Consider the following 12,056-nt stretch of genomic DNA (forward strand, 5'->3'; position numbering starts at 1 on the left):
TGTGCTATGGTGAGCGCTGTGAATTGTGTAAGACTGATGAATCACAGACCTCTACCTCTGAAACAAATAATACATTATATGTTAAAAAAAAGAAGATAGTAGGAAGGGAAAAATGAAGGGGGGGAGTCAGACGGCAATACAAACCATGAGAGACTATGGACTCTGAGAAACAAAATGAGAGTTTTAGAGGGGACGGGGGTGGGGAGGTGGGTTAGCCTGGTGATGGGTATTAAGGAGGGCATGTATTGAATGGAGCACTGGGTGTTATACTCAAACAATGAATCATGAAATGCTACATCAAAAACTAATGATGTAATGTATGTTGACTAATGTAACATAATAAAATTAAATTAAATTAAAAAAAGAAATAATAGTGATGAGCACTGGGTGTTATCTGCAACTAATGAATCATTGAACACTACATCTAAAACTAATGATATGTTGGCTAATTGAATTTAATAAAAAGAAAAAATAAATAAAATAAAATAAAAAGAAATAATAGCTGAAATCTTCCCTAATCTGGCAACGGCAACAGATATCCAAATCCAGTAAGTACAGAGATCCCCCAACAAAGTCTACATGAGAAGGTCCACACCAAAATACATAGTAATTAAAATGGCAAAACGTAATGATAAAGAGAAAATTAAAAGCAGCAAGAGAAAAGACAGTTGCATACAAAGGAAACTTCATAAAGCTATCAGAGGATTTTTCAGCAAAAACTTAGCAGGCCAGAAGAGAGGAGCATGAAATATTCAAAGTGCTGAAAGGAAATCCTCAGTCAAGAAAACTCGATCCACCAATGCTATCATTCAGAATAGAAGAGATAAGGAGTTTTTCAGACAAGCAAAAGCTAAAGGAATTCATTACTACTAACCTAGCCCTGTAAGAAATGTTAAGGGGGTGGGGGTTGCCTAGGTGGCTCAGTCATTAAGCATCTGCCTTAGGCTCAGGTCATGATCCCAGGGTCCTGGGATTGAGCCCCACACCGGGCTCCCTGCTTGACGGGAAGCCTGCTTCCCTCTCCTACTCCCCTGCTTGTGTTCCCTCTCTTGCTGTCTCTCTCTCTTTCTCTGTCAAATAAATAAATAAAATCTTTAAAAAAAAAAAAAAAAAGAAATGTTAAAGGGTACTCTTTGAGTGGAAAGGAAAGATCATAAGAGTATGAAAAGTAGAAAACACAAAAGCAGTAAAAATATATGTATCTATAAAAATCAGTCAGGGAGATTCACAAAATAAAAGGATGTAAAATATGCCACCATATACCTAAAATGTGGGGAAAGAGGAGTAAAGAATGGGTTCAAATTTAGGCAACCATAAACTTAATATAGACTGTTATATGAATAACCTGTTATATACAATCTAATGGTAACCACAAATCAAAAACCAGTAATAAGTATGCAAAGAGAAAGGAATCCAAGTACATCACCAAAGAAAGCCAGCAAATCATGAAAGAGAGCAAGAGAAGAATGGATCAGAGAAAAACTATTAAAGCAACCATAAAACAAGTAACAAAATGGCAATAAATACATATCAATAATTACTTCCAATGTAAATGGACTAAACTCTCCAATCAAATAACATGGATGATGCAATGGATAATGCTGCCTACAAGAGACTCATTTCAGACCTAAAGACACAGGCAGATTGAAAGTGAGGGAATGGAGATTTGCATTTATCATGCAAATGTATGTCAAAAGAAAGCCAGGGTACCAATACTAATAACAGACAAACTAGACTTTTTTTTTTTTTTTTTTTGACAGCTCGTTATTTTTAATGTGCAATACTCAAGGTACAAGATAATGGCATCTAATGTTGTTATCTATCAAAGAGCAATCAGCTCAGTCATCAAGGGCTCCTGAGTGAATGACATCTTCATAACCTCCATGCTTATCTTTCCTTTCCAGGTATAATTTGATAAGATCATCAATTTGAAGAATGGTAATTGAAGCTTCTGTCACAAATTTCAAACTCTTAACTTTCTCTATGGTTTGTTCAAATATCCCTGCTTGTTTGTTCTCTCGAGGTTTACCACTGACCAAATCAAGACCAATCCATTTGAGATTTTTGCATTCTGGGTTAACTTGAGCCTCATTATGGAAAGCTCTTAACTTTGCAGTGAGATCTGTGGAGTTTGGGGCAGCATTAACTGCCAGTGTGTTAGGAATAATAAGAAAAGATCTTGCAAACTCCGCAATAGCAAGCTGTTTTTGAGACCCCATGCTGGTTGTTCAGTTTTCAATGTATATGGAAGGGGCTGCTTCTACAGCATCCCCACGTGGAACCATGGATTTTGACTACAAAACTCTCTTCAAAACACAAAGAGCATCATGTAAAGAGTGCTTCATCTCATCACATGTGAAACCATTTGCCCCACATAAGATAATTGGTGCAGATGTATGAGTCTTAGTGCTATTTTAAAAAATAAAGTGAAATTCTTAAATCAACATTTTTATAAAATCAGTCTATATAGAAATTCACCATAATCACCTTGACTGAATCCTGCTTACATAGTTCATTCAGACATAAAAGCAATATCTGGACTTCACAGAAGAGATGAAATTGTTACTCCAACTCCATTTACAACAGCCTATTGTTCTCTCCCATGTGTATAACTGCTTACTAAAAGACTAGAGCAGCAAATCAATGTAAAGGGACAAAATAGACTTTAACAAGAGACAAAGAAGGACACTATATAATAATAAGGGGGACAATCTAATAAGATATAACAATTATAAATATATATGTACCCAATATGAGAGCACCCAAATACATAAAACAGTTAATGGCTAACATAAAAGAACTAATCAATAGTAATACAATAATGGTGGGGGACTTTAACACCTCACTTATATCAATGGATGTGAAGTGATCATCCAAAACAAAAATCAACAAGGAAAGAGTGGCTTTGAATGACACATTGGACTAGATAGATTTAACTGGTATATTCGGGAAATTCCATCCTAAAACAGCAGAATACACATTCTTTTCAAGTGCAGATGAAACAATATTCAGAACATATCACATTAAACCATGAAACAAGTTGCAACAAATTAAAAAATAGTGAAGTTATATTATGAATCTTTTCTGATGACAACTCTATGAAACTAGAAATAAACCACAAGAAAAATCTGAAAATAGCACAAATACATTAAGGTTACATAACATGCTAGTAAACAATGAATGAGTCAACCAAGAAATCAAAGAAGAAATCAAAAAGTACATGGAGAGAAATGAAAATGAAACTACATGGTCCTGAATCTTTGTGATACAGCCAAAGTTATTTTAAGAGGGAAATTTATAGCAACATAGGCCTACCTCAAAATACAAGAAAAATCTCAAATAAACAACATAACCTTATACCTAAAGGAGCTAGAAAAAGAAGGACAAAAGCTAAAACCAGTAGAAGGAAGGAAATAATAAAGATGACAGCAGGAATAAATGATATAGAAACTTTTTAGTTTCTTTCAGTTTTTTTAAAACAAAACAAAACATAATAGAACAGATCAATGAGACCAGGAGCTGGTTCTTTGAAAAATCAACAAAATTGGTGTACCTGTGTGGCTCAGTCGGTTAAGTGTCTGCCTTCAGCTCAAGTCATGATCCCAGGTTCCTGGGATCGAGCCCCGCATCAGATTCCTTGCTCAGTGGGGAGCCTGCTTCTCTCTCTGCCTATGCTGCTCCCCCTGCTCATGCTCTCTCTCTCTGTCAGATAAACAAAATCTTAAAAAAAAAAAAATCAAAAAAATTGATAAACCTGTACCAGACTAATCAGAGAGAGAGAGAACTCAAATAAACAAAACTACAAATGAAAGAGGAGAAATAACAACTAACACCATAAAAATACAAATGATTGTAAGAGAATATTATGAAAAATTATATGTCAATAAATTGGAAAACCTAGAAGAACTGGATAAATTCCTAGAAACAGATAACCTAAAATAATGAAGCAAGAAGAAATAGACAATTTGAACAGACTGATTATAAGCAATGAAATTGAATCAGTAATCAAGAAACTCCCAACAAACAAAAGTCCAGGACCAGACAGCTTCACAAGCAAATTCTACCAAATATTAAAAGAGTTAATACCTATTCTCAAACTATCCCCAAAAATAGAAGAGAAAGGAAAACTTTCACTTTCATTCTATGAGGCCAGCATTGCCTGATAACAAAGCCAGATAAAGACACCACAAAAAAGAAAATTGACCAATATCTCTGATGAACATACACGCAACAATTCCCAACAAAATATTAGCAAACAGAATCCCAGAACACATTTAAAAAAATCATTCACCACGATCAAGTGGAATTTATTCCCAGGATGCAAGTGTGGGTCAATATTCGCAAATCAATCAAGATGATACATCACATCAGTAAGAGAAAGGATAAAAATCATATGATCATTTCAATAGATGCAGAAAAAGCATTTGACAAAGTACAACAACATTCATGATAAAAATTCTCAACAAAGTAGGATTTAGAGGGAACATACTTCAACATAAAGAAGTCATACATGAAAAAAACCACACCTCAATGTTTATAGCAGCAATGTCCATAATAGCCATACTGTGGAAAGAGCCAAGATGTCCATCAACAGATGAATGGATGAAGAGAACGTGGTATATATACACAATGGAATATCATGCAGCCATCAAAAAAACCCCAAAATCTTGCCATTTGCAATGAAGTGATGGAACTAGAGGGTATTATGCTAAACTAAAAAAGTCAATCAGAGAAAGACAAGTATCAAGATCTCACTGATATGAGGAATTCTTAATCTCGGGAAACAAACTGAGGATTGCTGGAGTGGTGGGGGTGGGAGGGATGGGGGGGCTGGGTGATAGATATTGGGGAGGGTATGTGCTATGGTGAGCGCTGTGAATTGTGTAAGACTGATGAATCACAGACCTCTACCTCTGAAACAAATAATACATTATATGTAAAAAAAAAAAAAAAAGAAGATAGTAGGAAGGGAAAAATGAAGGGGGGGCATTCGGAGGGGGAGACAAACCATGAGAGACTATGGACTCTGAGAAACAAACTGAGGGTTCTAGAGGGGAGGGGGTGGGGGGATGGGTTAGCCTAGTGATGGGTTTTAAAGAGGGCATGTATTGAATGGAGCACTGGGTGTTATATGCAAACAATGAATCATGGAACACTACATCAAAAACTAATGATGTAATGTATGGTGATTGACTTTAAAATAAAATAAAATAAAATAAAATAAAATAAAATAAAATAAAATAAAATAACCACATCTAATACATACTCAATGGTGAAAAAGTAAGAGATTTTCTCTAAGAGCAGGACTAAGACAAGGATGTCCATTCTCACCATTTTTATTCAACATAGTACTGGAAGTCCCAGACACAGCAATCAGACAACAAAAAGAAAAAAAGGCATCCAAATTGGTAAGAAAGAAGTAAAACTTTTGGTATTTGAAGATGATATGATACTATATATATAAAAGTCCTAGAAGAGAGCACAAGGAGTAATTTCTCTGACACTGGCCTTAGCAACATTTTTTCTAGGTATGTCTCCTGAGGCAAGGGAAATACCTCCATTTGCAACAACATGGGTGGATCTAGAGAGTATAACACTAAGTGAAATAAGAAAGACAAATACCATATGATTCCACTCATATGTGGAATTTAAGAAATAAAACAAACAAGGAAGGGAAAAAAAAGAGAGAGAGAGACAAACCAAAAAAACACACTCTTAACTACAAAAAACAGATGGTTACCAGAGGGGAGGTGGATCGGGGAATGGATGAAATAGGGGAAGGGGATTAATTGTACATTTATCTTGATGTGCACTGAATAACATATGGAACTGTTGAATCAATATATTGTACACCTGAATCTAATACAACACTGTATGTTAACTATAGTGGAATTAAAACTAAATTTTAAAAAATAAATAAATAAAAATTAAGCTATGGAATAATTTACAGCATTATTTCTTTTATTATACATAATTATTTTTAGGGCACTTGGGTGGCTAAGTTGGTTAAGCATCTGACCGTTGATTTTGGTTCAGGTCATAATCTCAGGATTGTCAGATCAAGCCCCACATTGGGCTCACTGCTGGGCATGGAGCCTGCTTCAGATTCTCTCTCTCTCTCCCACTGCCCCTCCCCCCTCAAAAAAATTTATATATATGACTAGAAAAATGCTTGGAAGGATATACTACAAAACACTAACTTTGGTTTCATTTGGTTATAGGATTACAGTTTACCTTTATTTTATTTATACATTTGTATTTTAAAAACATTCTTATAATGTCCAATTTTCATTTTTATATAAATAATATATTAATATTTTATTTAATAGATCAAAAATTATTCTATAAAGAAGTAGCACCTGGGCCTTAACATTTATAATACACAGGCCCTTCAAATTATATTGAGGTCCTTAGCAGGAATAATACCAAGTATAAGTTAATATTTTCTTATACTTAGAAACATGATATCAGTTCTTTGCTATATATATATCAATGAATTTAAAACAGATGAGTGGATAAAGATGTGGTTCACATATACAATGGACTATTACTCAGCCATCAGAAAGGATGAATACCTACCATTTGCATCAACATGGATGGAACTGGAGGGTATTTTGCTAAGTGAAATAAGTCAAGCAGAGAAAGACAACTATCATATGGTTTCACTCATATGTGGAACATAAGGAATAGCATGGAGGACCACCGAGGAAGGGAGGGAAAACTGAATGGGAAGAAATCAGAGAGGGAGAGAAACCATGAGAGACTTTGGAATCCAGGAACCAAACTGAGGGTTACAGAAGGAAGAGGGGTGAGGGGATGGGGTAACTGGGTGATGGGTATTAAGGAGGGCACGTGTGATGATGAGCACTGGGTGTTATTATATGCAACTAATGAATCACTGAACACTACATCAAAAACTAATGATGTATTATATGTTGGCTAATTGAACATAATAGAAAAATAAAATAAAAAGATAAACCCAAGTGTGATTGTTAAAAATAAATAAATAAAAAACAAAAAAGGAGTAAAATTAAAGCATTAAAAATTAATGTTCTAAAAAACATCAATTTTTTTTATTATCTATTTAGAGTACTAACAGCATGTTTTTGCTTAACCTAGTCCACAGTCACTTTTTGCTTTGTCTTATCAGGACAATTTATGGTATGTTATTAATTTTTTTCTTATCCCTTATTACTTGACCAAAATATTGGTTTGACCAAAATAGCACAGTAGAGAATATGGTGGTGCAGCACTGACTGGGAATGAGTCTTCTTGTCTTGTTTTCAGTGTGCTTGTGAAGAAAAGTCACATAGTCTTCTGGAAACTTATAAAGCATAAAATGAGACACCAATGTATTGGAAGAATATAAGTAAAAAGCATAATGATAGTGAAAGTATTTTGAAAACCTGTCATTTCAACAAAAAGACTTAATTCAAAGCCAAAGAAGCAAGAAAAAATAGAAAGACTTGCAAATGAACATTTTTAAAATTCGATATTGGAAATTATTTATTTTTTTAAACAAGCCAGAACTTTATTAAAAAGTACTGTATGTTTTCCCACTATAATTCATCTAGAGCATAAAAAATGCCTGCCTCTTGCCTGTCTTGGGTGTTAGGTTGTTGCAGCCACTGAAAGAGAACTCAGCTCTGGCAATAAAAATAATTTTTCATTTGCGTTCTTCTTCCTTCCAAGTCAATGTGTATTAAGTAAATGATTTTGATGCCATTCTGGACCATATAGAATAAACTTTGAGCCAAATGTACAGCTTATTGCATGGTATGTTTAGAATCAGGTTTATACTGCCAAAGTGAGAAAGTTGGATGAATATGAGTAGTATAGACAGCTCCTCTGGAAAATCCTAAGCATAAATACTTGCTTGTCTATCTGGAATTACCTGAACTATCAGAAATTGTTCATTTGTACATAAAAATGGTTTCCTCTCTGACAAAGTCTTTGTGTTTTATGAGACAAAATGGATTTGTTTTCACTACCCACTATCCAGCTGGAATGGGTTGGCCAAAATAACACATTAGAATATGATGACACAGTGCAAGAGTATTCACCACCCAAGACTATGAGTTCTCTGTTAGAAGAAATACCAAACAAGGTTTAAGTATATTACAAGGCAATGCTTAAAACCAAGGCATTATGGAAAAGAGACAAGATCTGTTCAACAAGTGTTTATTAATGTTTCTATATTAACTATACATAGCATATTCATATATTATATTAATAACAAGCTATCATTTGCTGCACACTTATGGCATGTCAGGCCTTCTGCTAAGTGCTTTTTAAAATCTCATTTAGTTCCATACAGTCTGGTCAGAGAGATAATATTATTATCTCTATTTACAGTTGAGAAAACTTAGAGAAGTTAGGAGACTCACCCAAGTTCATATAATCTAGCATGTGATTAAACCAGACGTTGAATCCATGCAGTCTGACTTCAGAGCCTTTATTTTAACCATTACACTACACCACCTATAGCAGTAGTAGGCATTGAATAAACCACAAAGAGGCAAAAGATATATTTCCTCCCCACCCCACCCACCCACCTACCCCCCTCCCCACCATGGAATTTGCTTTTTGTAATAAAACAACTTCTTACAGAGAATAGATTGAGAGGAGTGTTGGTCCACTTTGGAGAGACCCAAATTTTTTATATTTCTGAGGTCAATTTGCTAATGATAGAGGTGTCACACACTTGCTACTATTTCAAGCAACAACTCCCGCTGACTGCCACTGCATGCCTCATTTTGAAATGAAAGAGCAGAACTTCCAATTCTAGGAAGATGGTGTAGGTACATTTTTTTCCTATTCCTCCCACTAAGAAAACTAAAATCCATGGACATTTTATGCAAAACAATGTAAGATGACTCTGAAAGGTGGAGGGAAGAAGAAAGATGATGTGGTACTAAAAGACAGAAGGAACAACACAGAAGTGAATTTCCTGGGTTTTCTTTTCATCACATATGTCCTAGACTTGGAGCTGAAGAAGCCAAAAACCTAGAAATGCTGATGAACACAGACCTAAAACAAAATAAAATAAATAAATAAAAATAAAATAGAATAAAATATTATGATTAAAGTTCTGTCAGGCCAAAGGACTAGGGAAGGGATAAACTGTCAAGACAGAAAACTTTTAGACAATAACCATTTTATTCTAGACAAACAACACAAAAAAACTATGGCTTTACCCACAGCTATGACATCAAAGCCTGAGTGGGGAGCCTAGACTTCCACACTTAATAGTAATGAGATCCTTTCCCCCTACCTGTTAGGGTGGTATCAAATAAGGCCTAATAAAGAATCGGGACTTTTGCCATCACCCGGAGGTATTAAGTCCACCTCACATCTGTGTCAGTGGAGACCATATGGAGAGCCAGAACTCTCATTTGCCCCAACGATACCCTTCCTCCCAAATGTCAATAGAAACCAAGGGGGGAACCTGTACTTTACCTCCATTGGCAATAATAAGGAAGTGCAATCCTCCTTTCCTCCACCAGAGAGGTGTCCAAAAAGCTAGCCAAAACAGAAAATATAATAAGATCCAGAATCTCAGAACATAATATGAAAATGTCCAGAGGATAAAATCAGGTAATTTCAGGACTCACCAATAAAATCACCAATTCTGGACAATACAGAAAATGTAAACTAAAAAGAAAATGTGCATACCTTCATAAACCTGTGGGACAAAAACAGGATCTAACATTTGTATCGTCAGGATACTCAAGGGAGAGGCAAAAGAGAATAAGACTAAATAAGTATTGAAGAAATAATGGTGAAAATTTTCCAAATTTGGAGACTGATATCACAAGATGGCAGAATGGAACTTTTTGCCCTCATCTCCCCACCCCCATCCCCACAGAAATACTGATTTTGATAACCAACCACAAATGAGAATATCTTTGTGGAATCCTGGAAGTCCAGTAGAGAAGTTCCAGTGCTCTACTGGATCAAAAAGTCCAAAATGCATTGAAGAAGGTAAGAAGATTAGTTTTTCTTTACCCATGTAACCCCTCCCCTAAGGTGGCACAGCTCAATGCCAAGAGAGATCTTGGTTGCAATCTCTCCCACAGAGGAAAATGCAAATATAGTGGATACCTGGATTTCCCAGCCATGCAGGATGCTACCCAAGAGACCCACTTATTTCTCACCCTAATCTGGACACTGAAGGGATTGGCTCAGCATGGCTGAATAGTCTAGGGGCAGCTAAGAGCACGAAAAAGGAACAGGGTCTTACAGCAACCAGGGCATGGAACTCAACAAAGGGTCTGCCTCTTGAGGGAGTTCATCACTTTTAAAAATAGATAGAACATTCAGACAGAAAATCAGTGAGGAAACAAAGGACTTGGATAACATTATAGACCAAATTAATGTAACAGACATATACAGAACATTTCATCCAACAGCAGCAAAAAACACATTCTTTTCAAGCACACATGGAACATTCTCTAGGATAGACCATATGTTAGGCAAAAAAAAAAAAAAAAAGTCTTAACAAATTTAAGAAGATTAAAATCATATCAGGTAACTTTTCTGGCTACAATGCAGGAAACTAGAAATCAATCAATAACAGGAAAAAATTGAAAATTTCACAAATGTGTGGAAATTAACATACTCCTGAACAACCAAAAGGTCAAAAAGGAAATCAAAAAGGAAACAAAAAACTACCTGAGACAAATGAATATAGAAATACAACATGCCAAAACTTATGGGATGCAGCAAAAGCAGTTCTAAGAGGGAAGTTTATATTGGTAAATGCCTACTTTAAGAAAAAAGAAAGATCTCAAATAAAGCACCTAACTTTCCACTTTAAGGAACTAAGAAAGGAATAACTAACTACCATTAGCTGACGGAAGGAAATAATAAAGATTAGAGCAGGAAAAAAATGAAATACAGACTAGAAAAATGATAGTAAAGATCAATGAAACTAAGATGGCTTTTGAAAATATAAATAAAATTTGCAAACCTTTAGCTAGAGTGAACAAGAAAATAAAAGAGATGACTCAAGTAAATAAAATTACAAATGAAAGAGAAGACATTACAACTAATACAACAGAAATAAAAAGAATTAAAAGAGACTACAATAAACAAACTGGGTAACCTAGAAGTGGATAAATTCCTAGAAATACACAACCTACCAGGATTGACTCATGAACAAATAGAATAACTGAAAAGAATACTGAATATTGAATCAATAACCATCAAGAAGCCCAGAACAGATGGTTTCACTCGTGAATTTTACCAAACATTTAAAGAATTAATGACAATCCATTTCAAATTCTTCCAAAAAATTGAAGAGGAGGGAATACTTCCAAACTCATTTTATGAGGCCAGTATTGCCCTAATACCAAAGCCAGACAAGGACACTACAACTAATGAAAACCACAGTCTAATATCCTTGATGAAAATAAATGCAAAAATCTCAAAACACTAGCAAACAAAATTCAACAACATATTGAAAGAATCATATACCATGACCTAATGGGATTTATCCCTGAATGCAAGGATATTTCAACAATGCAAATCAATCACTGTGTTATACTACATTAATAGAATAAAAGGTAATTATCATCTCAATAAATACAGAAAAGAATTTGATGAAATTTAGAATTCTTTCATGATAAAAGCTCTCAACAAATTAGGTACAGAAGGAATGTACCTCAACATAATAAAGGCCATATATGACAATCCTATAGCTAACATCTGACTTAATGATGAAAAGTTGAAAGCTTTACATCTTCCTCTAAGATTAGGAATAAGACAATGGTGCTCATTCTCACCACCTCTTTTCGACATAGTAATGGAAGGCCTAGCCCAAGAAATTAGACAAGAAAAAAGAAATAAAAGGCATCTAAATTGGAAAGAAAAAAGTAAAAATGTCTCTATTTGCAGATGATCTTATATATATACAAAATCCTGGACTTGGTCAAAAAGCTCTTAGAAATAATAAATTCAGTAAAGTTGCAGGATATAAAATCAACATACAAAAATCAGTTGCATTTATAAACACTAGCAATGAACTATCCAAAAAAGCAAGTTAAGAAAACAAT

The 12,056-nt window shown here is 34.7% G+C and overlaps 1 non-coding gene across 1 annotated transcript; it reads right to left on the reverse strand.

The window, feature by feature from the left end:
• Window positions 1-2,529: 2,529 nt before the first annotated feature.
• LOC118546785 (small nucleolar RNA SNORA20) lies at window positions 2,530-2,651 on the reverse strand. Its single transcript, XR_004922761.1, has one exon. It is a non-coding gene; the product is annotated as a small nucleolar RNA SNORA20 (small nucleolar RNA).
• Between the last annotated feature and the right edge of the window lie 9,405 nt (window positions 2,652-12,056).

Source organism: Halichoerus grypus, chromosome 1 (genome assembly GCF_964656455.1).
Source record: "Halichoerus grypus chromosome 1, mHalGry1.hap1.1, whole genome shotgun sequence".
Taxonomy (NCBI): domain Eukaryota; kingdom Metazoa; phylum Chordata; class Mammalia; order Carnivora; family Phocidae; genus Halichoerus; species Halichoerus grypus.